Source organism: Ovis canadensis, chromosome 18 (assembly GCF_042477335.2).
Source record: "Ovis canadensis isolate MfBH-ARS-UI-01 breed Bighorn chromosome 18, ARS-UI_OviCan_v2, whole genome shotgun sequence".
In the NCBI taxonomy this organism is placed as follows: Eukaryota; Metazoa; Chordata; class Mammalia; order Artiodactyla; family Bovidae; genus Ovis; species Ovis canadensis.
This window is the reverse complement of record NC_091262.1, coordinates 81,419,003-81,444,143: the sequence shown is the minus strand read 5'-3', so window position 1 is coordinate 81,444,143 and position 25,141 is coordinate 81,419,003. Positions and strand designations below refer to the sequence as shown.

The 25,141-nt window shown below is 48.2% G+C and overlaps 1 pseudogene; it reads left to right on the top strand.

Moving 5' to 3' along the window:
• Positions 1 to 32: 32 nt before the first annotated feature.
• LOC138423432 (vesicle-associated membrane protein-associated protein A pseudogene) lies at positions 33 to 7,476 on the top strand (annotated as a pseudogene).
• The last annotated feature ends 17,665 nt before the right edge of the window (positions 7,477 to 25,141 follow it).

The following is a 25,141-nucleotide window of genomic DNA, read 5'->3' as shown; positions in this document are numbered from 1 at the left end:
TTTAGTTTTGGCTGCGCTGGGTCTTCGCGGCTATGGAGGCTCTTCTCGAGCTGCGGCGAGCCGGAGCTGCTCAGTACGTGTCGTGGGTCGATGTCACATTGCGGAGTCACCTCTTGTTGCGGAGCACAGGCCCTAGGCATGCGGACTCAGTGGTTGAGGGGCGGGGGCTCTAGAGCTCGGGCTCAGTAGCTATGGCACAGAGGCTGAATTGCTCCGTGGCGTACGGAGTCTTCCTGGACCAGGGCTCGAACCTGTGTCCCAAGCGCTGGCAGGTGGATTCCCACCCACCAGGCCACCAGGGAAGTCTGAAACAGTTGACATACAGCGAATGCACCATGTGGTGTTAGCTTCAGGTGTACTGAATGAGGTGACATCGCGTGCCCTGTGGCCATCACAGTCAGTCTAGTAAACCATCTGTCCCCACACAGAGTTAGTACAGTATCGTTGACCATATTCTTTATCCTGTGCGTTACGTCCCGTGACTTATTTACTTCCTAACTGGAGGGTTCTGCCTCTCGATCCTCTTCTCCAAATCGCCTCCCTCCACCCTCCAGCAGCCAGCCGCTTGTTTCCTGTGTCTATGAGTCTGTTTTCACAAGGTGGGGGCCATCTTTAGTAAAGTCACCAAGTGAAGGGAAAGTTACTCAGTCATGTCTAACTCTTTGGGACTCCATGGACTATACAGTCCATGAAATTCTCCAGGTCGGAATACTGGAGTGGGTAGCCGTTCCCTCCTCCAGGGGTTCCCTCCTCCAGGTGTTCTTCCCAACCCAGGATTCGAACCTGGGTCTCCTGCATTGCAGGCGGATTCTTTACCAACTGAGCCATCAACAAATCCTGGTGTTTCTCTGCAGCAGAGGCAGGTGAGGCCCTGTGGAGGAACGGATGAACCGTTCAGCCTGCCCGCGGCTGAACTGGATGTTCTGGCTGGAGCTCAAGTCCCAGGCCTCAAGTCCCAGGCTACGTCCCCCCAAGAGTCCTTTCTTTCTGAGTGAGGAAAGGAGGGGCCAGGGTCCTTGCCCTCCGCACTTCCCACGGAGCTTGGGGAAGGGGGCCGCCCCGGGCAGTGGGGGCAGGGGTGTGGGTCACGCCCGGGCCTGATGGTGTGTGCGCTTGGTCACTCAGTCGTGTCCGACTCTGCGACTTTGTGGACTGTAACCCACCAGGCCCCCTCTGTTCGTGGGATTCTCCAGGCAAGAGAATGGGGAGTGGGTTGCCATTTCCTCTCCAGGGAATCTTCCCTACCCAGCGATTCGGCCTTCATCTCGTGTCTCTCGCAGTGGCAGCCGGGTTCTTCCCCACTGCACCGTCTGGGAAGAAGTCCTGGGCCTGATCGCTTGAGCTCAAAGCCGGGTCTCCTGTCGCCAGCCCCAAGGGCCCAGTGCTGAGCCCCGAGTGCTCTGGGTGATAATGGAGGCGGGTTTCTTTCCGTGGATCTCAGTTGAAAGTGACAAACTTGCAGAGGGGCTCGGCCTTGGACTCCATCTCTGTGTGCTCCCGCATCTCCTTAAGGCAGAGAACTTTCCAGCAGTTCTCTAGGATGATAAGGGAAAAGTCAGAAGAGCACTGGGAAGACTCACTCACATGTCTGTAGGGTCTCTGTGGCTCAAACTCTTACCACCACCCTCCCCAAGTGTAAGGCTGTTGACATTTAAGGTGTCCTGCAGTGTGGCCCACACTTTGAACCTGACGGATCACTTGCTCGGGGGCCATGGACTTGCCCTGTTGCTCCTGGTGACCGGCTTGGACCCAGGCTCAGTCTCTGCCTTTGGCAGTGCTGGACATGGAGGCGGGAGCCCAGGCGGGGCCCCAGTCGGCTGGGCCCCGGTCGGCTGGGCCTCAGTTGGTTTGAGTGTGGGGTTTTCTCTGGCTGGGAATGACGGCTGCAGGGTCAGGTCTGTAGTCGGGGTTAGGAGCTTTTCATCCTGGTGCTGGAGTGACTGCTTCCTAGTTAGTGTTGGCCCTGTTGGCCTTGTGCACGACCTGGGACAATGTAGTAAGAGTTCTCCTAGGGATGCAGTGAGAAAATTGACTTGAATTTGGGAGCTGTAATGTGGCATTGGGCTTCCCTGATAGCTCAGTTGGTAAAGAATCTGCCTGCAATGCAGGAGACCCTGGTTCAAATTCTGGGTTGGGAAGAACCCCTGGAGGAGGGAATGGCTACGCACCCCAGCATTCTTGGGCTTCCCTTGTGGCTCAGCTGGTAAAGAATCTGCTTGCAGTGTGGGAGAGCTGGGTTTGATCCCTGGGTTGGGAAGATCCCCTGGAGAAGGGGAAGGCTACCCACTCCAGTACTCTGGCCTGGAGAATTCCATGGACTAAATCCATGGAGTCGCCAAGAGTCGGACATGACTGAGTGACTGACTTTCACTTTCAAGGTGGCATTTAGGGTGTCAGTGATTCTCCCCCTGCTGCCTGGATGTCAGGACCCCCGTTCCTTCACCCCTTCCCCAGACGGCTAAACCCTGCATCTTCCCCTGCTCCCCCTCCCCTTACACCAGCCTGATCTGCCTGTCCTGGGCACTCTGTGCCTGGGCTCCCGTCCACGGCTGAGCTCAGCCTTGCCCCTCCCACCACCCCAGGCTGTCCTGGGGCCCAGCAGAGGGTCCAGGGCCTGGGCTGATGCCTGGTGGGAGAGCGGCTGGTTGACCTGAAATACCAGAACAATGAGTTAACATCGGGGTGCTTGCTGCTAGATGCTTTGGGGTGAAACTCTTCAAGCCCTATTGTAAAAGGGCTACTCTACCTGGGCCTGCCAGAAAGTGAACTTCTGGCTTGTGAGCATGGTATCCAGAGGAAGAGAAGCTTAACTAACTTTCAAAGCACACTTTGGAGCTTTTTACTGAAGTATTGAAGAAAACAACAGAAGGGGAAAAACTAGAGATCTCTTTAGAAAAATTGGAGATCTCAAGGGAACATTTCACCCAAAGATGGGCACAATAAAGAACAGAAATGGTAGAGACTTAGTAGACGCTGAAGAGATCAAGAAGAGATGGAAAGAATACATGGAAGAATTGTACAAAAAAGATCTTAATGAACTGGATAACTATGAGGTGTGGTCAGTCACCCAGAGCCAGACACCCTGGAGAGCAAAGTCAAGTGGGCTTTAGGAAATACTTCTTTTAATAAAGCTAGTGGATGCGATGGAATTCCAGTAGAACTCTTCAAAACCCTAAAGGATGACGCCATCAAGGTGTTGCGTTCAATATGTCAGCAAATCTGGAAGACGCAGCAGTGGCCACAGGACTGGAAAAGGTCAATCCTCATCCCAGTTCCCAAGAAGGATAGTACCAAAGAATGTGCTAACCGTCGGACAGTTGCACTCATCTCCCATGCTAATAAGGTCGTTCTTAAAATCCTGCATGCTAGGCTTCAGCCTTATGCGGACCAAGAACTTCCGGATGTCCAAGCTGGGTTTAGAAAAGAAAGAGGAAACTGAGATGACATTTCTAACATTCGCTGGATCATAGAGAAGGCAGGGGAATTCCAGAGTAACCTCTACCTCTGTTTCATCGACTACCCCAAAGCCTTTGACTGTGTGGATCATACTGTAGAAGCTCTTAAAGAGATGGTCATACCAGACCATCCTACCTGTCTCCTGAGAAACCTGTATGTGGATCAAGAAACAACAGTTAGAACCCCGCATGGAACAACTGGTTCAAGATTGAGAAAGGAGTGTGACAGGGCTGCCTGCTGTCACCCCGTTTATTTTAACCTATACATTGAGCACATCATGAGAAATGCCACATAAGTTACAAGCTGAAATCAAGATAGGTGGGAGAAACAACAACCTCAGATATGCAGATGATACCACTCTAATGGCTGAAAGTGAAGAGGAACTAAAGAGTCTCTAGATGAGTGTGAAGGAGGAGGTTGAAAGAGTCGGCTTAAATATTAAAAAAATGAAGATCATGGCATCCAAGCCCCTTACTTCATGGCAAACAGAAGGGGGAAATATGGAAACAGTGACAGATTTCCTCTTATTGGGCTCTAAAATCACTGCGGATGGTGACTGCAGCCATGAATTCAGAAGACAGTTGCTTCTTGGCAGGAAAGCGACGACAATCCTAGACTGTGTGGGAAAACAGAGACAATACCCTGCGAACAACAGTTTGCACCTTCGAGACTAGGTTTTCCCAGTGCTGACGTGCGATTGTGAGAGCTGGACCATAAAGAAGGCAGAGCACCAAAGGATCGATGCCTTTGGACTGCAGTGCTGGAGAAGACTCTTGAAAGTCCCTTGGACAGCAAGGAGATCAAACCAGTCAATCTTAAGGGAAATCAACTCTGAATAACTCATTGGAAGGACTGATGCTGAAGTGAAGCTGCAGTATTTTGGTCATCTGATGAGAATAGCCAACTCATTGGAAAGTCCCTGATGCTGGGAAAGACTGAGGGCAGAAGAAGAGGGCGTCAGAGAATGAGATGGCTGGATGGCATCACTGATGCAATGTACATGAACTTGGGCAGACTCTGGGAGACGGCGAGGGACAGGGAGGCCTGGCGTGCTGCAGTCCACGGGGTCACAAAGAGTCGGACATGACTCGGCAGCTGACCAACAACAAAACTGAAGTACGATCTACATGCAGAGCGCATGGCCCAGCGACTGCTCACACACTGACCCCTGTGAGAGCCAGTGCCCGGATCACGAAACAGAGCCTTACGTCTGCACTTTGAAACCCCACTCTTGCTCGGCTCTGTCACCCCAAAGGTGATATCCCAAGGTGTTTGGAAGGCTGATTTTCTCTAACCATAAAGATGGCTGGACTGCGTTTGAAGCAGACCAGTCCTCCGCCTCTCCAGCTGTGAACATGCCTCCCTGTCCTTCCCACTCAGCGCCACTGCTCCCCAAAATGCTCATTTTCTTCAAAAGGGAGCCGGCAATGCTTTATCTGGAATGAATTATTTTCTACTGAGATTCAGGAGGCGGACAAGTGGTCACTGCTAAGAGGTTGTTATGGACGGGTTTATAAAGAGGGTAACACTTGCCCTTTCTAGGACATGACTTGGTTCGTGGGTGTGTATATATGTGTCCATCTGTCTGTTTCTCTCTCCAGCACCTGCATCAGCACAGCCAGTGGTTGCAAAGAAGATACTTCTGTGCAAGGACCCACCGTATTGCTAGGTAATGTTTTGTTCACTACTGAATTGAAGTGTTTGAAGCATTTAAATATGTAGTTTTAAAAGTTTAAGAGTTTTTACTTAAACTGGTTTGTCAGGGAGACTGACCATCAATCAAAGAAGGCCCCTGGTAAATGACTATTAAAATTGACTGGATTTATAAAGGGGCTTCCCTGGTAGCTCAGCTGGTAAAGAACCCGCCTGCAATGCAGGAGACCCCGGTTCGATTCCTGGGTTGGGAAGATTCCCTGGAGAAGGGATAGGCTACCCACTCCAGTTTTCTTGGGCTTCCCTGGTGGTTCAGACAGTAAAGAATCTGCCTGCAATGCAGAAGACCTGGGTTCGATCCTTGGCTTGGGAAGATCCCCTGGAGGAGGGCATGGCAACCCACTCTAGTATTCTTCTGGAGAATCCCTATGGACAGAGGAGCCTGGCGGGCTACAGTCCCAAAGAGTTGGACACGACTGAGTGACTAAGCACAGAACATATGGTTTATGAACATAAAAGATTTTTAAGTTGGACATCAGTACTTAAGGAAAAACTATGCTTTTAAATGTAGTATTTCAATAAATTGAATTTAATTAATTTATTGAAAACTTTATTTGAAAAACAAAGTGACTGCTACTAGTTGTTTCTGCACACAAAAGTCATCTTTAAAAAGCCTCCAGGGTGTGCATGGCCACAGCGGCTGGTGTGGGGCTGAGTCAGTCATGAGACCCGGAGCTGTGGACCTGCGGGTGGTCCGGCGAGCCGGCGACAGAGCGGCGGGTGCAGGGCTCAGGCGGCCTGGCCATGCCGCTGCCATCCCCACCCGCAGCCAGCCACACGCTGTGGGCACGCCCTGGCTCTGCGCTGTTTCCAAAGCACAACAGATCCTGTTGAATTCAAAGGCCCCTTCACAGATGGAGTCACTCCAGATCTCACGTCGAGAAATCCATCGGATCGAAAGGTGTGTTTCAAAGTGAAGAGGACAGCACCTCATGGGTATTGTGTGAGGCCCAAAGGGGAATCGCTGACCCAGGGTGGACAGTGACCCCAGTGAGACGAGTGAACACAAGTTTATGGTACAGACGATCTTTGCTCCACTAAGCGTTTCAGACATGGAAGCCGTGTAGAAAGAGGCAAAACCCCATGAATGAATGGGTTCTCAGTTGAGATGTGTATTTGAGATGCCCAGTGCAAATGATAAATAGAAGGACATAGAACCCAGCAAAGCCGCTCCTCTGAGCGCTGCGAAGCCGGATGACCCCTGCCTAAGCCCCACTGTGTTTCCCTCAACAAGACCGAGACCAGGAAGCTCAAGGAACGGTGAAGGAGGTTCCAAAGGAGAACTGAAAGAAGAAAACCAGTCCCCGAGGGAGGAGGCTCAGGCTCAAGAAGGTAGCACATCTGGAGAAACCTGGATCCACCTCAGCTGGGGCCTCCAGAGAGAGTGTCACCAGTCCCCCGCCTTCACTTCTTGCTATCACTGCAGCCCTCGTCACTAGATTCTTTATCGGGAAATTCAGCTTGAAGAGTGAGGCATACAGGGAGCTATTTCTTTTGTTTCCTTTTGACCAGAAAAGATTCATTGCAAAGACTGAAGCTGAAACTCCGATACTTTGGCCACCCGATGCGGAGAGCTGACTCATTGGAAGAGACCCTGATGCTGGGGAAGATTGAAGGCAGGAGGAGAAGGGGAGGACAGAGGATGAGGTGGTTGGATGGCATCACTGACTCGATGGCCACGAGTTTGAGCAAATTCTGGAAGATAGTGGAGGACTGGGGAGGCTGGTATGCTGCAGTCCATGGGGTTGCCAAGAATTGGATGCAACTGAGCAACGGAACAACTGTGTTACTGGTGGTGTGGTCCACAGTGGCCATGCTTTGTGTGTACAGCTTCGTGTGTCCTGTAGGCCTCGCCAGCAACGGTCTCATGGTTAGAAAGAGACATGGAAGAGCGGGGCTTCGGGTCCCAGAAGCACCATTGCCACCAGACCATCCCTACAGGGTGTCATTGCACATTCAGTCCTTTATGAAATTCACACGTAAAGAATTGCTCTTTCTTTGTGGTTTTAATAAGAGTTCAAGAATTCTCCAGAGTCTTGCAAATGTTATTTTAATGATCCTTTAGAATTTTATCTGTTGCTGTTAACTCTTGAAATATGATCTATTTAGATTGCTAATCCCACTCATTCAGGAAATGCCAGGAGGTATTCTGTGGGGAAATGGTGCCTTGTACAGTGTAAATTTTCTCCTTCACCTTTGCTCATATCAAGGCAGGATTTTTCTTTTCCCTTGTAAAGCAGTTGTTGACTGAGTTTTTCATTTTTCCAATCCGGCCCCATGGTATTTAACAAAAAAACAATAAAACTGTTAACAGATTCTTGCTTGATTAAAACAAACAAACAAACACAAACCTTTTACTGCAGCGAGTGCCGGCCTTTGCTGGGCTGGGGGTGGGGGAAGGGGAGGAGAGTGTGACAGCTGGGAGGGGTGGTGCCCACGGGCTCGGAATCTAGTTCCTGCACTTAACTTGGTTTCCCCATAAAGAAAGAAGTGCTGTGGTCCTGTCACCTAAGGGGCCCAAGACTCACTAGTGACATCAGGTTAGGGGATTGTGACCAGCATTTTAAAGCGTTGTCAGGTAAAATACAGGACCTCTGTTAAATCTGAATTTCAGACAATAAAGGCATTTTTTTCAATATAAATATATCCCCAGTGTTATACAGGGCTTACACATACTAATAAAAAGTCTTTGTTGTTTATCTTAAAGTCAAATTTAACTGGGAGTCCCATATTTTTATGGCTAAATCTGGCAACCCTAAGTGGTGTAGAAGTGAAAGCCTCAGAAAGGGCCTCACAGTGTGGGAGTAGATGTTACTTCAGGTGTCTGTGTGGGTGTGCACAGGGTCACACCTGTACCGTGGACTGGGGTGTGAAAGCCTTTGTCCCCGGTGGCCATGTTAGTGTCAGAGAACCACAGAGGTAACAGCGCCTGGTGATAATCAGGGCACTGCTGCTGCTGTAATAATCAGTGTTGCCCCATGCTCTGCCCTACTCCACATTTTTGTTACTTTGGAGAACATTTCTTTCTTAAAAAAATTTTTTTTTAATTTGGCTGCACCAGGTCTTAGTTTGGGCATGTGGGATCTTTTTTTTTTTTTTAAGTTGAGGCATGTGAACTCTTCGTCGCAGCATGCAGGATCGAGTTCCCTGATCAGGGCTGGGAACCCTGGCCCCCCAGCATGGGAAGCTCCGAGTCTTAGCCATGGACCACCAAAGAAGCCCCCAGGAGAGGATTTGTCTTGAAAGAACTCTAAGCTTTCAAACGTTTGCTGCAATAGCACTCCGAAAGGGGCCCCTGTTGATCAGACTCCCAGCTCTCTTTGGAAGGAGAGACCAGTTCCACGCTCTGGGCTCACCCGGGAGCAGGCGCCCCCAGGCGGGCAGCGCGCAGGACCACGAGGCGGCGGCCAAGGGCAGCGGTCTGCGCGAAGCGACTCGGCCCGTCGGGCGCCGGCGCTGCGGTGACGCGCTTCCGGTCGGTGCCCGGTCGGTGCCCGCCCGCGCCCCGGGGCGTACCCTCTGCTCACCCGGAAGCTACGGCCCGGGGGAAAGACGGCCTCCGGTGTCGGGGCCCGTCGGTGAGCGTGGCCCGAGGGTGCCAGACCTGCGGGCACTCCAGGTGCCGCTCCGGGACGGTCCGCCCCAGGGCAGGGCGGCTGGGGCCGGGTTAGAGCGAAAGGCCGCGTAGCCGAGAGGAGGCGCCGGGGCAGCCCCGCGCCGGCCCTCGCAGCCGCGCCCCCGGCCCCGGGCGCACCTGCTTCCCGCCCAGCCGCCCTCTCTTTTCGCTGCTGCTCCGTTGGTCTCCCCTCAACGGATCGCCTCGCCGCGCGGAGCAGCAGGAAGAGGAAAGAGCCCACGAGGAAACCAGAGCTCCAGTCTAGACGGAACACCTTCAGAATTCACTGCAATCTTCGCCGAGTTAAAGTGAAGCTTGCTGAATTTACTTTACCCTCGTTTGCTATTACTCCGAAGTGTAACCATGAACGTGGATTATTGAATCATCTGGTAGCAAGTCTGATGCTCACACTTCCCGCTTCCTTCACTTCGTCGTCTCTCCTGTCACGTAGTTGGTTTGAATAAACCCTCCGTGTCACTCACTGCAACCTTTGCGTATAGTGGTTTTTGTTTTTCGTTTGGTCTTAATTTTAAAATCTGGTGAGTTGAATCTTTTCTAACTTTCGGTTAAAATAGTTTACAGATTTGATTCAAGTGACCAAATAGCCAACAAAACATCAATATTGTGTTTGATTTATTTAACTCTGTTGAGATAACTAATGGCCCGGCTACTAAACACTGCTGGAAGAGGAGCCGCCTTGAGATATTCAGGTGTTTTGTTCTGGGAGGAGGCCTTTTCCCTCATTCCAGAGCTGGGCTCCCATCCTCCACACCCTAGTCATGCGCCTGCATCTGCTCTGCTGCCGGGCTTCTGAGAGCCGAGGCTGGGTGAAAGTCTGGGCCTAGAAGAGAGGCGGTGGGCTTCTGGGGGTGGGGGGAGGTGGGCGTCAGTCAGGGTGCATTCACGCTCTGATAGGGGTGGGGAGGGGGTGCTGGAGTGACTGCCCACCCAGTGGTGCCACCCTGGGGCCACAGCCTGGGCCCATGTGGGCCTGCAGGTGGGCTCCTCTGCAGACATGAGGGTGGATGAAGGCTGGAGTGTCCACCCCACCCTCTGGGTGCGTGTTCTTTAGGGTCTGAGGATGGAGAGGGGTGTTTCCTGTGGCCTCAGCCTCCGGCCATGTGAGCTGAGCTGGATTCCTCAGAGTCAGTTCTTGCCCGGGCTAGGCAGACTGACCCCGGGCACCCGAGGACTGGGCTTACCTTGTGTTTCCCACCTGTGCCCACCCTCCACTACCCACAGCCTTGCCTCCACTGGGCCCTACTCACATGGCCGGGTGCCGCCCTGCTCACAAGACGCCCGCCTGCCTCAGGCAGCAGACCCAGGCAGGGGCGGGGCCGGACAGTCAGGTTTTGGAAAGGAAAGTGGGTGTCAAGATGAGCCTTGAGATCTGACAGTTCTGTGGCAGGCCTGCTGTATAGCTTTATGTTTCACGAGAATTTAGGATGTGGGAGAGACGATCCCAACATGGTTCCATCTTCCCCTTTCCGGGAGAGGCCCATCTCTGAGTCCTGTTGGCTGTTGTAACTGAGCGCACCCCACGGGGTCTTCCCTCTGGACTGCCAAGGCCTTCCCCGGACAGACCCCTCCCCCAGGCCCTCTGCTTTAGCTCCTCAGAAGTACCCAGATAATAGTATCTGATGCACATTTCCTGAGTTGTTTTACAGGTGCTAAAATCACCCCCAATGGGCGAAATTAACTAATAATACTTGATGACCATGAGCACATAGCTCTCAGACCTCCTGGAGCCTAAGGATTGATAATGTTAACCCCTGTGACGTCACCCGGCTCCCTCACCATCTACCAATCAGAGAATTGCGCACGAGCCATTCACATACCCTGCAATTTCCCTCCCCATCTTGCCTTTTGAGAGGCCACCCTAGGACTTCCAGGGTGGGACCGTGGATAGGAATCCGCCTGCCAGTGCAGGGGACGTGGGTTTAATCCCTGGTCCAGGAAGATTCCACATGCCGTGGAGCAACTAAAACCCGTGGGCAACAGCTACCGAGCCCAAACTAGAGCCCACAATCCACAAGTACTAAAGCCTGCAGGCCTGGAGCCGGTGCTCTGCGACAAGAAGGCCACTGCGCCGAGAAGCCTGCATGCTACAATGGGGAGCAGCCCCTGCTTGCCGCAACTAGAGAAAGCCCGCACACAGCAACGAAGACCCAGCGCAATGGAAAAGAAACACATGAATAAATTGCTTTTAAAAATGACTTTTAGAAACGGCTGCCTTGAAACTCAGTGGGGAATTTGGGCTTTTAAGCATTATCTGTACCCCACTCCAGTACCCTTGCCTGGAAAATCCCATGGACGGAGGAGCCTGGTGGGCTGCAGTCCATGGGGTTACCAAGAGTCAGATGCGACTTTACTTTCACTTTCACGCATTGGAGAAGGAAATGGCAACCCACTCCAGTGTTCTTGCCTGGAGAATCCCAGGGACAGGGGAGCCTGGTGGGCTGCCGTCTATGGGGTCGCTAAGATATGGAGATGACACCACCCTTATGGCAGAAAGTGAAGAGGAACTAAAAAGCCTCTTGACAAAAGTGAAAGAGGAGAGTGAAAAATTTGGCTTAAAACTCAACATTCAGAAAATGAAGATCATGGCATCCGATCCCATCACTTCATGGGAAATAGATGGGGAAACAGTGGAAACAGTGTCAGACTTAATTTTTTTGGGCTCCAAAATCACTGCAGATGGAGATTGCAGCCATAAAATTAAAAGACGCTTACTCCTTGGAAGAAAAGTTATGACCAACCTAGATAGTATATTCAAAAGCAGAGACATTACTTTGCCGACTAAGGTCCGTCTAGTCAAGGCTATGGTTTTTCCAGTGGTCATGTATGGATGTGAGAGTTGGACTGTGAAGAAGGCTGAGCGCCGAAGAATCGATGCTTTTTAACTGTGGTGTTGGAGAAGACTCTTGAGGGTCCCTTGGACTGCAAGGAGACCCAACCAGTCCATTCTGAAGGAGATCAGCCCTGGGTGTTCTTTGGAAGGAATGATACTAAAGCTGAAACTCCAGTACTTTGGCCACCTCATGTGAAGAGTTGACTCATTGGAAAAGACTCTGATGCTGGGAGGGATTGGGGGCAGGAGGAGAAGGGGACAACAGAGGATGAGATGGTGGGATGGCATCACCGACTAGATGGACGTGAGTTTGAGTGAACTCCGGGATTTGGTGATGGACAGGGAGGCCTGGCGTGCGATTCATGGGGTCGCAAAGAGTCGGACACGACTGAAGCGACTCAGCAGCAGCAGCAGCAGCAGCATCTGTCCGCAGCTCCTTGTCTGAAGGCCTACAGTAAACGCTGTGCTCTCCTTCGCCGCCACCTGGTGTCAGTAGACGCTTTACTGCACGTGGGCAAGCAGACCCACACCGGTTCAAAAACAGTTCTGGTGTCCAGTGTGGAGCCTGTGGCCCAAGTGGACATTCCCCCTGGTGGCACACTGGCCCCTGGGCACTGGCGGCTCCCGAAAGGGCAGCTGCATGAGTACATTTGTCTCAGGGAAAGCCTCAAGGGTTGGCTGCCAATCAGGTGTAGCTGACCCTCCGCACCTTTGATTTTTTAAAGTGATTAATTAATTTTAATTGGACAATAATTGCTTTACAATTCTGTGATTTTTTTTTTTTTTTTTGCCATACAGCGACATGAATCAGCCATGGGTGTGCACGTGTTCCCTCATCCTGAACCGCTCTCCCACCTCCTTCCCCATCACATCCCTCTGGGTTGTCCCAGAGCACCAGCTTTGAGTGCTGTTTCATGCATCGAACTTGGACTGGTCACCTATTTTACATATGGTAATATACATGTTTCAATGGTGTTCTCTCAAATCATCCCACCCTCACCTTCTCCCATGGAGTCCAGAAGTCTGCTCTCTTTTGGTGCCTTGCATTTAGGAACGTCATTACTGTCTTTCTAAATTCCATATATGTGTGTTAATATACAGTGTTATTGTTTCTCTTTCTGACTTACTTCACTCTGTATAATAGGCTCCAGTTTCATCTGCCTCATTGGAACTGACTCAAACGTGTTCCTTTTTATAGCTGAGTAATATTCCATTGTGTTTATGTACCACAACTTCCTTAACCTTCATCTGCTGATGGACATCTAGGTTGCTTCCATGTCCTGGCTGTTATACACAGTGCTGCGATGAACCTTGGGGTACATGTGTTTCTTTCAATTCTGGTTTCCTCGGTGTGTATGCCCAACAGTGGGATTGCTGGTTGGTATGGCAGTTCTATTTCCAGTTTTTTAAGGAATCTCCACACTGTTCTCCATAGTGGCTGTACCACTTTTTAATCCCACCAACAGTGTAAGGGGGTTTTGTTTTCCCCACACCCTCTCTAGGATTTATTGTTTGTAGACTTTTTGATGGTGGCCATTCTGACCAGCGTGAGATGGTACCTCATTGTGGTTTTGATTTGCATTTCTCTAGTAATGAGTGATGTTGAGCATCTTCTCGTGTGTTAATTAGCCATCTGTAGGTCTTCTTTGGAGAAATGTCTGTTCAGTTCTTTTGCCCACTCTTTGATTGGGTTGTTTGTTTTTCTGACATTGAGCTGCATGAGCTGCTTGTGTATTTTGGAGATTAATTCTTTGTCGGTTGATTCCTTTGGTATTGTTTTCTGCCATTCTGAAGACTGCCTTTTTACCTTGCTTACAGTTTCTTTCATTATGCAAAAGCCTTTAAGTTTAATTAGGTCCCATTTGTATATTTTTGTTTTTATTTCCATTCATCTGGGAGGTGGGTCATAGAGGATCTTGCTATGATTTATGTCAGAGAGTGTTTGCCTATGTTTTCCTATAAAAGTTTTATAGTTTCTGGCCTTATATTAAGATCATTAATCCATTTTGAGTTTATTTTTGTGTATGGTGTTAGAAAGTGCTCTACTTTCATTCTTTTACATGTGGTTGGCCAGTTTTCCCCTCACCACTTATTAAAAAGATTGTCTTTTCTCCACTGTATATTTTTGCCTCCTTTGTCAAAGGTAAGGTGTCCATAGGTCCATGGCTTTATCGCTGGACTTTCTGTGTTGTTCCATTGATCTATATTTCTGTCTTTAACACCTTCGGTTTTTGTAGCAGAGGAAGCAAGGCTCTCGCACTGCCTGACTGAGATGTCTACGGGGCACTCGCAGCTGATGACACCAAGGTAGCCTTCCCTGTTGCGTTGGCTTCACAGCCAGCAGAGCCCTGGCTGGGATTTTCCCTTTTGAATTAAGACTTGGTCATGTGACTTGGCTGGGACTCTTTCCTGTGCCTAGAAAACTGTGCCCTGAGAGACTGATTTGCATTGTACTGGTTTGTTTGTTTGCTATTTGCCAATACCAGCCACGGATAATTGAGTATGAGTAATCAGAGCTCTGTTCCACCTTGTAGTCCCCTTAGGGTGTATTTTGCAAAACTGGGAGATCTTCAGTTCAGCTCAATTCAGTTCAGTCACTCAGTCGTGTCCTACTTTTTGCGACTCCATGAATTGCAGCACGCCAGGCCTCCCTGTCCATCACCAAATCCCGGAGTTCATTCAAACTCACGTCCATCGAGTCAGTGATGCCATCCAGCCATCTCATCCTCTGTTGTCCCCTTCTCCTCCTGCCCCCAATCCCTCCCAGCATCAGAGTCTTTTCCAATGAGTCAACTCTTCACATGAGGTGGCCAAAGTACTGGAGTTTCAGCTTTAGCATCATTCCTTCCAAAGAACACCCAGGACTGGTCTCCTTTAGAATGGACTGGTTGGATCTCCTTGCAGTCCAAGGGACTCTCAAGAGTCTTCTCCAACACCAGAGTTCAAAAGCATCAATTCTTCGGTGCTCAGCTTTCTTCACAGTCCAACTCTCACATCCATACATGACTACTGGAAAAACCATAGCCTTGACTAGACAGAGCTTTGTTGGCAAAGTAATGACTCTGCTTTTGAATATGCTATCTAGGTTGGTCATAACTTTCCTTCCAAGGAGTAAGCATCTTTTAATTTCATGGCTGCAATCACCATCTGCAGTGATTTTGGAGCCCCCCCAAAATTAAGTCTGACTGTTTCCACTGTTTCTGCATCTATTTCCCATGAAGTGATGGGACCAGATGCTATGATCTTCATTTTCTGAATGTTGAGCTTTAAGCCAACTTTTTCACTCTCCTCTTTCACTTTTGTCAAGAGGCTTTTTAGCTCCTCTTCACTTTCTGCCATAAGGGTGGTGTCATCTGCATATCTGAGGTTATTGATATTTCTCCCGGCAATCTTGATTCCAGTTTGTGTGTCTTCCAGCCCAGCGTTTCTCATTGATGTACTCTGCATATAAGTTAAATAAGCAGGGTGACAGTATACAGCCTTGACATACTCCTTTTCCTATTTGGAACCAGTCTGTTGTTCCATGTCCAGTTCTAACTGTAGCTTCCTGACCTGCATACAGATTTCTCAAGAGGCAGGTCACGTGGTCTGGTATTCCCATCTCTTTCAGAATTTTCCACAGTTTATTGTGATCCACACAGTCAAAGGCTTTGACATAGTCAATAAAGCAGAAATAGATGTTTTTCTGGAACTCTCTTGCTTTTTCCATGATCCAGCGGATGTTGGCAATTTGATCTCTGGTTCTTCTGCCTTTCCTAAAACCAGCTTGAACATCTGGAAGTTCACGGTTCACATATTGCTGAAGCCTGGCTTGGAGAATTTTGAGCATTACTTTACTAGCGTGTGAGATGAGTGCAATTGTGCAGTAGTTTGAGCATTCTTTTGCATTGCCTTTCTTTGGGATTGAAATGAAAACTGACCTTTTCCAGTCCTGTGGCCTGTTTTCCAAATTTGCTGGCATATTGAGTGCAGCACTTTCACAGCATCATCTTTCAGGATTTGAAACAGCTCAACTGGAATTCCATCACCTCCACTAGCTTTGTTCACAGTGATGCTTTCTAAGGCCCACTTGACTTCACATTCCAGGATGTCTGGCTCTAGGTGAGTGATCACACCATCGTGATTATCTGGGTCATGAAGATCTTTTTTGTACAGTTCTTCTGTGTATTCTTGCCACCTCTTCTTAATATCCTTAGCTTCTGTTAGGTCCAGACCATTTCTGTCCTTTATCAAGCCCATCTTTGCATGAAATGTTCCCTTGGTATCTCTAATTTTCTTGAAGAGATCTCTAGTCTTTCCCATTCTGTTGTTTTCCTCTATTTCTTTGCATTGATCACTGAGGAAGGCTTTCTTATCTCTTCTTGCTATTCTTTGGAACTCTGTATTCAGTGTTAGGGACCAAACGATGGTCTCTAGGACCTGAGTCATGTTTACCAGAAAGAGACAGGATATGCGCTCATCCTGCCTGGCCAATCATGTAACGCCAGCTACTCCTGTAACTGAGACAAAGAACTGCCTGTATATAAGCCGCCATACTCCTTTGTTCGCGGCTCTTGTCAGATTCCCTTGTGTGGGATGAGACTTGGGCCCTAGCGTGCTAGGAATAAACAAACTCCCTTCTTGCGTTTGCAATACTGTGGTGGACTTGCTCTCTCAGTCTGTTTGGAGATACGGGCTCGGAGCATAACATCTGGGGGCTCGTCTGGGATCTCCGTCCCGCCGGGGAGGACAACTCTCCTGGTAGAAGGGAGTAACCTCGTTAGGAGATAAGAGCTCTGAGCACTGGTGCTAACGTTACAAAAACCCAGATTAAGTCCTCCGCCTGGTATCGTACTGGGGAGGCATCTGGCTGTAAAGTGCAGAGGCAAGTCAGCGTAAGGCCAGGGCCTGGTTTCGTGCTGGGGAGGCAGCTGGCTCTGTGAACATCCTGCAGGTAAGATTGAGTGCATTGTCGGTGGCCACCTTGTGTTTGTTATCTGTTTGTCTATTTGTGGTGTCTGCGCTGCTCTTTGTGTGCTCTGTTGGCTCCCAGTGTACTTTTCTGTGATCATGGGACAAACAACTTCTACTCCTTTATCTCTTTACCACTTCTCTGATTTCAAGTCTAGAGCTCAGAATCTTTCGTTACTAGTAAAGAAGAGCAAACTGGTGACTTTCTGTTCTGTCGAGTGGCCCACCTTTGATGTCGGATGGCCACAAGAGGGAACCTTCAATCTCCAAATTATCCAGGCAGTTAAAGAGAGGGTGCTTACTCCTAGTCCTACCGGGCACCCAGATCAGACTCCCTACATTCTGGTCTGGCAGGATCTAGTGAGGAACCTGCTGGAATGGCTTAAACCCTTTGTTCTCGCTCCTCCTAAACCTCCCCGTCCCTCTTCCCCAACTCCAATCTCGCCAAGCCCACAGGTGCTAGTAATGAAGGCTTCTGAAGAAAAAGAAAAAAAAGGGACGAAAATCGACCAAAGCCGGTATTCCAGGAATCTTCTCTGTATCCTAATCTGATAGATCTGGAGACCGAATTGTTCCTACCCCTATATGCGAATCCACATCCGCCCTTGCTTCCACAGGTTTCATTGGGAGAAGCCAGGAAGAGAACCGAGCCTTCAGCTCATCCCAGAGAAGGGGGCCCCACCCAGGGAACTCGGGGAAAAACAAGAGAAATGGCCAATGTAGCGGAAGAAGACCCAGAAGTCCCCTCCTCCACTGTTCACGCATTTCCTGTCTGGGCGGGACCAGCCAGAGAGGGTGGAGAGTGGACATATCAGTATTGGCCCTTTTCCACTAGTGATTTGTACAATTGGAAAACCCAGACTCCCTCCTTCTCTGAAAAACCGCAGGGTCTTATTGATCTTTTAGTCTATCCTTTTTACTCATAATCCCACTTGGGATGATTGTCAGCAACTGTTACAGGTGCTCTTCACTACAGAAGAGCGTGAGTGGATCCTGTCAGAAGCGCGAAAGAATGTGCCAGGGGTGGATGGGAGGCCCACGATACAGCCTAACCTCATTGAGGAGGGGTTCCCCTTGGTGCGACCCAACTGGGACTTCGAACATGCTGAAGGTAGGGAGCGTCTCCGGGTATACCGTCAGGCTCTTATGGCCGACCTTAGAGCGGCCGCCAGAAAGCCAACTAATATGGCCAAAATAAATTCAGTGAGGCAGGAACCAAATGAGAGCCCAGCAGCCTTCCTTGAAAGGATAATGGAAGCTTTTAGACAGTATACCCCTATGGACCCACAGGCAGATGAGTCACGAGCGGCAGTTATGTTAGCATTTGTAAATCAAGCAGCCCCCGATATTAGAAAAAAATTACAAAAGATAGAGAGGTTAAATGAACAATCCTTGCAAGATCTAGTGAGGGCAGCCGAGAGAGTTTTTAATCATAGAAAGACCCCAGAAGAGAGAGAGGACCACATTAGAAGAGAAGAAAGAGAATTTAGAGCTGAAGAAAACCGTAAAAATAAAAAAGAGCTGGCCCAGATATTTTTTGCTGGGGTTGAAAACAAAAACAGGTTCCAGAAAGAAAAAAAATTGGACTCAAAAACTGAAGAAAAAAAGACAAGGTGTAAGCTTGAGAAAAACCAATGTGCGTTTTGTAAAGAGTTTGGACATTGGAAAGATAAATGCCCCAAGAAAAATCTAAAAGAGGGGCCCAAGAACCCCAAGAACGAGACTCCCTCTCCAGACAAATCATATCCTCTACGCGGGTGAGGATAGCGACTAGGGGGGTCAGGGCTCGAAGCTCCTCCCCGAGTCCTGGGTAACTATAAATGTGGAGGGGAAACCGGTTGGCTTCATGGTGGACACGGGAGCCCAATACTCAGTCTTAAACCAAAAAGATGGACCCATGTCTAAGAAAAGTAGCTGGGTGCAGGGAGCAACCGGGACTAAATGGTATGGATGGACTACAAAACGGCATGTGAACTTGGGGGCCCACCAGGTAACCCATTCTTTTCTGGTGATACCTGAGTGTCCAGCGCCCTTGTTGGGAAGGGATTTACTGTCTAAAGTAAATGCCCAAATTCATTTCTACCACGGACAAGTGTCGATTTTAGATGGGACTGGGCATCCTCTTCAGGTCTTGTCTCTGGCATTAAAAGATGAATACAGACTCTACTTGCCAGAGGCCCCAGCGACAATAAGCCCTGAAGTACAACCATGGGTTCAAAGATACCCTCAGGCCTGGGCTGAAACTGCAGGAATGGGACTAGCCAAACAGAGGCCCCCTATCATTGTGGAACTGAAAGCCAGTGCTTCCCCGGTGAGGGTACGACAGTATCCCATGAGTCAAGAGGCTCGACAAGGAATTACTCCTCATATACAACGCCTCATAGACGCTGGGGTCCTGAAAAGGTGCCGGTCCCCATGGAACACTCCCCTGTTGCCTGTGAAAAAGCCTGGGGGAGCTGATTTTAGACCGGTTCAAGATCTACGAGAAGTCAACAAACGGGTGAATGATATTCATCCTATGGTTCCTAACCCTTATACATTGCTAAGCAACTTGCCTCCAAACTACATTTGGTACACTGTTTTAGATTTAAAAGATGCCTTTTTCAGTTTGCCTCTTGTCCCTGCAAGGCCAAGGATTTAACTCCCTGAGAGCGGCCATAGATGAAGACATTACCCATATAGAGCAATCTATTAGTCATTTAGAATCGTCTCTAACTTCTCTATCTGAAGTAGTTCTGCAAAACAGGAGGGGATTAGATCTGCTCTTTCTGCAACAAAGGGGACTCTGTGCTGCCCTAGGAGAAGAGTGCTGTTTCTATGCGGATCATACAGGAATAGTTAGAGAATCTATGGCCAAAGTGAGAGGCCTAGCCCAACGTAAACGAGAACGTGAGGCTCAACAGGGATGGTTTGAATCTTGGTTTCAACAATCCCCTTGGCTGACTACCTTAATCTCCACCTTGCTAGGACCCCTGCTAGTACTTTTACTGATGCTTACCTTCGGCCCATGTATTATCAATAGACTTGTAGCCTTTGTAAAGGAACGCATAAATACTGGACAGCTGTTTGTGCTTCGACAACAATATCAAACTGTCTCAGGACCGAGAGGAAGATTCCTCTATATGATCTAAGGACGAGGGGGAATGTTAGGGGCCAAACGACGGGCTCTAGGACCTGAGTCATGTTTACCAGAAAGAGACAGGATATGCGCTCATCCTGCCTGGCCAATCATGTAACGCCAGCTACTCCTGTAACTGAGACAAAGAACTGCCTGTATATAAGCCGCCATACTCCTTTGTTCGCGGCTCTTGTCAGATTCCCTTGTGTGGGATGAGACTTGGGCCCTAGCGCGCTAGGAATAAACAAACTCCCTTCTTGCGTTTGCAATACTGTGGTGGACTTGCTCTCTTGGTCTGTTTGGAGATACGGGCTCGGAGCATAACATTCAGATGCTTATATCTTTCCTTTTCTCCTTTGCTTTTTGCTTCTCTTCTTTTCACAGCTATTTGTAAGGCCTCAGACAGCCATGTTACTTTTTTGCATTTCTTTTCCATGGGGATGGTCTTGATCCTTGTCTCCTGTACAATGTCACGAACCTCATTCCATAGTTCATCGGGCACTCTATCTACCAGATCTAGGCCCTTAAATCTATTTCTCACTTCCGCTGTATAATCATAAGGGATTTGATTGAGGTCATACCTGAATGGTCTAGTGGTTTTCCCTACTTTCTTCAATTTAATGGCAATAAGGAGTTTATGATCTAAGCCACAGTCAGCTCCCAGTCTTGTTTTTGCTGACTGTATAGAGCTTCACCATCTTTGGCTGCAAAGAATATAATCAATCTGATTTCGATGTTGACCATCTGGTGATGTCCATGTGTAGAGTCTTCTCTTGTGTTGTTGGAAGAGGGTGTTTGTTATGACCAGTGTGTTCTCTTGGCAAAACTCTATTAGTCTTTGCCCTGCTTCATTCCGTATTCCAAGGCTAAATTTGCCTGTTACTCCAGGTGTTTCTTGACCTACTTCCTACTTTTGCATTCCAGTCCCCTATAATGAAAAGAACATCTTTTTTGGGTGTTAGTTCTAAAAGGTCTTGTAGGTCTTCATAGAACCGTTCAGATTCAGCTTCTTCAGCGTTACTGGATCTTCAGTTACACTTCCACAAATGACAGAAGATGATACTCTGATTGTAATACTGTTTGGGTTCAGTACTCCCTGATACCTGCAGAACAAAGACGCCCAGTAGCTCTGCCGTTACAGCAAAGTGAGTCTTTTGGAACTGGTCTGGCTTTCTCTTGGGTGTGTGTGTGTCTCTGCACCTGACTCCATATCCTGTTCTCTCTTCCTGGTTTGACTTTTGTTAAGTGTCCCGGTAACTGGAATGCTGATTCATGTTCCTCTGAAAATGAGGGATGTGGATGTGAGTGAATGATGTGTATTATTGTTTATTACTGTCAGACAGTAATAGACATATTTGGAAAGTGGGAAAAAAATCCCTGAAAATGGCCAAGGTGGCTAAGTTTTGCCTAGGCTGTTAGAAGAAGCCGGTTTTCTAGGATGAACCTGCTTTTGGGGATATAAATGGTCTACCTGGCTCTCAGGAACTTCTGTTTAATTATCTATGATCCCTGAGACTGCAGAGAAAAATAAAGGACTTTTAAAATTTAAGCGGGAATATTTTGAGTTCTTTGTCTATATGGATGGATGTCAAAATTAACTCGCAAATGAGCCTTATTCCATTGCCTTAAAGGAAACTGAGCACATATATAAATTCTCAGAAATGCAAAAGAAACTGGCCAGAATGAATTCATTAAAGTAATACCTTGTATTCAAGCTAGCTTAAGCTCATTGGTTTGATTAATATGAACATGTCTTTGGACTCATTAATGTTAAATACAGTACCTCTGTTGTACCTAAATTTGTGCTGTACTGTTCTTAGTTGCGTCTGACTCCTTGTGACCCCATGGACTGTAGCCCATTAGGCTCCTCTGTCCATGGGGATTCTCCAGGCAATAATACTGGAATGGGTTGCCAGGCCCTCCTCCAGGGCATCTTCCTAACCCAGGGATGGAACCCAGGTCTCCCATATTGCAGGCAGATTCTTTACCATTTGAGACACCAGGGAAGCCCAAGAATACTGGAATGGGTATCCTATCCCTTCTCCAGGGGTATCTTCTCAACCCAGGAAGCAAACCAGAGTCTCCTGCATTGGAGGCAGATTCTTTACCAGCTGAGCTACCAGGGAAGCCCTGTGCCTGATCGCTAAAGGTCAAATAAGACCTTATATCTGTTGAGAATTTGTCAGCAGGAAAAGTAATTTGATGTGATAAAACTCAAGAAAATTATGTGTGAATGAGATAGTTTTGGGGGTAACTCTTTTGGAATAATCACGTTTTAGAAATGTCTACTCAAGAATAGTCTCCCCAGATTTTGGCAACTTGCTAAATTAAGTCAAATAACAACATTTCTTTGACTGTATGGATCACTTCAAAGAGGACAAAATATTGGAACATCAATTGCTGGGTGGTTCTAAGTTTACTTACCTTTGCCTTCTGATGAAAGGAAAACTAAGGATGTTTGCGTTTGTTAGACACACATCTTATATCACATTGGGGAAAGAAATTGTATACGAGTAAACATATCTTTCAAGAAGTTAGGGGATGTGTTCATAAGTTCCATCAGGAAATGGTAGTATGACAGACAGTTCACAATTGCTTGCTTCTTGTTTTTTTCCTGGAGATTAAGGTTTTTAAGGGCTAAAATGATAGTCTATGTAAACAAAGCTACTAAAATAATAAGAGAAACATTTCAGTATGCCAGGAAAGTAGGATGTGTAAGGAAGCATGAGGAATGAAACATACATTCAAAAAATGTGTCTTTATTTATTTTGGGCACAGTAGGTCTTCGTCACTGTGTGCTGCTTTCTCTAGTTGTGGAGAGTGGGGCTACCCTCGAGCTCTGGTGCACGGGCTTCTCAATTTGGTAGCATCTCCTGTTGTAGAGGGCAGGCCCCAGGGTGTGCAGGCCTCAGAGACTGCTGCACACGGGCTCAGCAGCTGGGATCTGCGAGCTCCAGACCCCAGAAGGCGTGGCACACAGGTTTAGTTGCCCTGCGGCATGTGGGATCTTCCTGGACCAGGGGAGCCCGTGTCCCTTGCATTGCAAGGTGAATTCTTAACCACTGGGCCACCAAGAAGGCCCCAAAATACATTTTTCTCAAAGGAAAATGGGTAATTTTATCCTAGAGCTAGTTGCTTCTGGAAGGAAGAATAAGGGCCAATTAAGATGGACACAGAAAGTTGTGAAAGGCTTGTAGAAAGAGGAGCCCTGCAAAAAGAGTTTCATGCATGGACAGGCGGGGGTTAGATGGAATTTAACCAGGTAAATTGATTTTGTTATTAGCAGTAGGCCTGTGCAGGACTAGATTTGGTTCAAAGTTTTCTTAGAATGCTGCCTTTGATAACAGATTGTGTGGACTTGCCTTTAAGTGATCTGTATTTGCTTTTTAAATCTGTTGTCACGTTGATTAACTGAATAAATATTCACAGTGACCCATGATTCTATTTGACCAAGTGTTTTAAAACTTTGATATTGTTTGACAAACTTCCTATTAAATTCTTTTAAAATATAAATTTATTTATTTTAATTGGAGGCTAATTACTTTACAATATTGTATTGGTTTTGCCATACATCAACATGAATCCGCCACGGGTGTACACGTGTTGCCTATCCTGAACCCCCCACCCACCTCCCTCCGCTTACCATCCCTCTGGGTCATCCCAGTGCACCAGCCCCTAAATTCTAATTAAAGTTTCTTTTGACCTCCAGTTAACTTTGGAATGGTTCAGGGGGCCCCTAAGGCACGTCAGAGAGAAATATTAAACTAACTAGGATTGGTTGGTATGTTAAATTAAATGGGAAGTTTTGTAAAGGAGTGACAAGCCTCCTCAGATTATACTGTATTGGTAAATGTATTAAGATAGACATTCTAGAAACTGTGTACATTTCTGAAATTCGGATATGTCCTGGTATAGTGTTACCAGTCATAATTCTAATTGTTATCTTAAAATATTTTATGTCGCAGCAACTTGGTTAAGCTTCTTTGCCAAAAACAATGTAATCAAATCTGTCGCCTTGTTGTTTTTAAAACAATTAAAAATACGTATTTATTATTTATTTTGGCTGCGCTGGGTCTTCGTCTTGGTTGCTGCTCAGGGCTCTCTCGCTAGTTGCAGCGAGCGGGGCTCCTCTCTCGTTGCGCTGCGCGGCTCCTCGTTGCGGCGGCCTCTCGTGGCAGGGCACGGGCTCTGGGCACGCAGGCCCTGGTGGCTGCTGCACGTGTGCTCGGTAGTGTGGCTCACGGGCTCCAGTGCTCAGGCTCGGAAGTCCGTGGCACACAGGCTTAGGTACCCCATGGCATGTGGGATCTTCCTGGACCAGGGATCAAACTGGTGTCCGCTGCATTGCAAGGCAGAGTCTTAACCACTGGACCGCCAGAGAAGCCATGGATGATGTTTTCATTGGAGTATAATTGCTTTACAATGTCATGTTAGTTTCTGCTGAACAACAGTGTGAATCGGTCTGACCTTTCAGAGGCTCTCTGCCTTTTCATTGATTTAGATTTAACCTCTCAGACAGACAAAACTCCCTTGGAGATATTTCCTCTCTCAGTCAGCCCTGATATCCATTGCAAACTCCAGAAATTGAGAAGGGGCCCTCAGACTCCCTATCCAAACTCACTGACTAGCCTTTAAGGTCTTTAACAACTGAGATGAGGATGTACGAAAGGAAAAGAGGGAAGGAAACCCAAAAGGGTCTTGAGAACTGAAATGATCTTTCCAAACGATTGCCACTGCTGTTGATCAGAGAGGCCTTCAGGATAAGACTTATCTGAGGCCCCCTAGTCAGCAAGAAGGAAAGCAGCCACTGAGCCCCAGCGCTGGCTCCTACTTCAAGTGGGGCACTGGAGTTGAGTTTACCTGGGAAAGGTACCCCTGGGACTGTGCCCACTTTGTAAACTAACAGGACACCAGAAGCGAGATTGCCTCTCCTCAATTCGAGGGGACAAAATCCCCTTCTGGAAGCAGCGATGCCCCTCAGGTGACCTCCTCTGCCCCCACGGCTCTTTGAGGACTTCTAGAACCTTCTGACTATCTGGCCCGATGCTGGCCCTGGCTCCAGGACGTCAGATCGACTTGGCCGAGCCCCAGGTAACTCTCTCCACAGCAGGTAAGGAAATCAATTTCTTAATTGATACGGAAGCCCCTCACTCTGCTCTTCTCGAGCTTTGGGTTCCTTGATTCCCTCGCCTATCACCGTTATCAGAGTAGAAAGCAAAACTCAACCTATGTTCCAAACCTTTGACTTAGTATGCTCACTGGAGATCAGATCTCCTTGCATCCTTTCCTGTCTTTCCCAATTGTCCCACCCCACTCCTATGACCAAATGAAGGACTTGGCTAATTCTCCAGCCACAAGCCTCCTTCCTTGGAATTTTAGGAGGCTCATCCTCTGATGCTCAGCACTCCCCTCTCCCACTAGAAATAAATAGATTCCC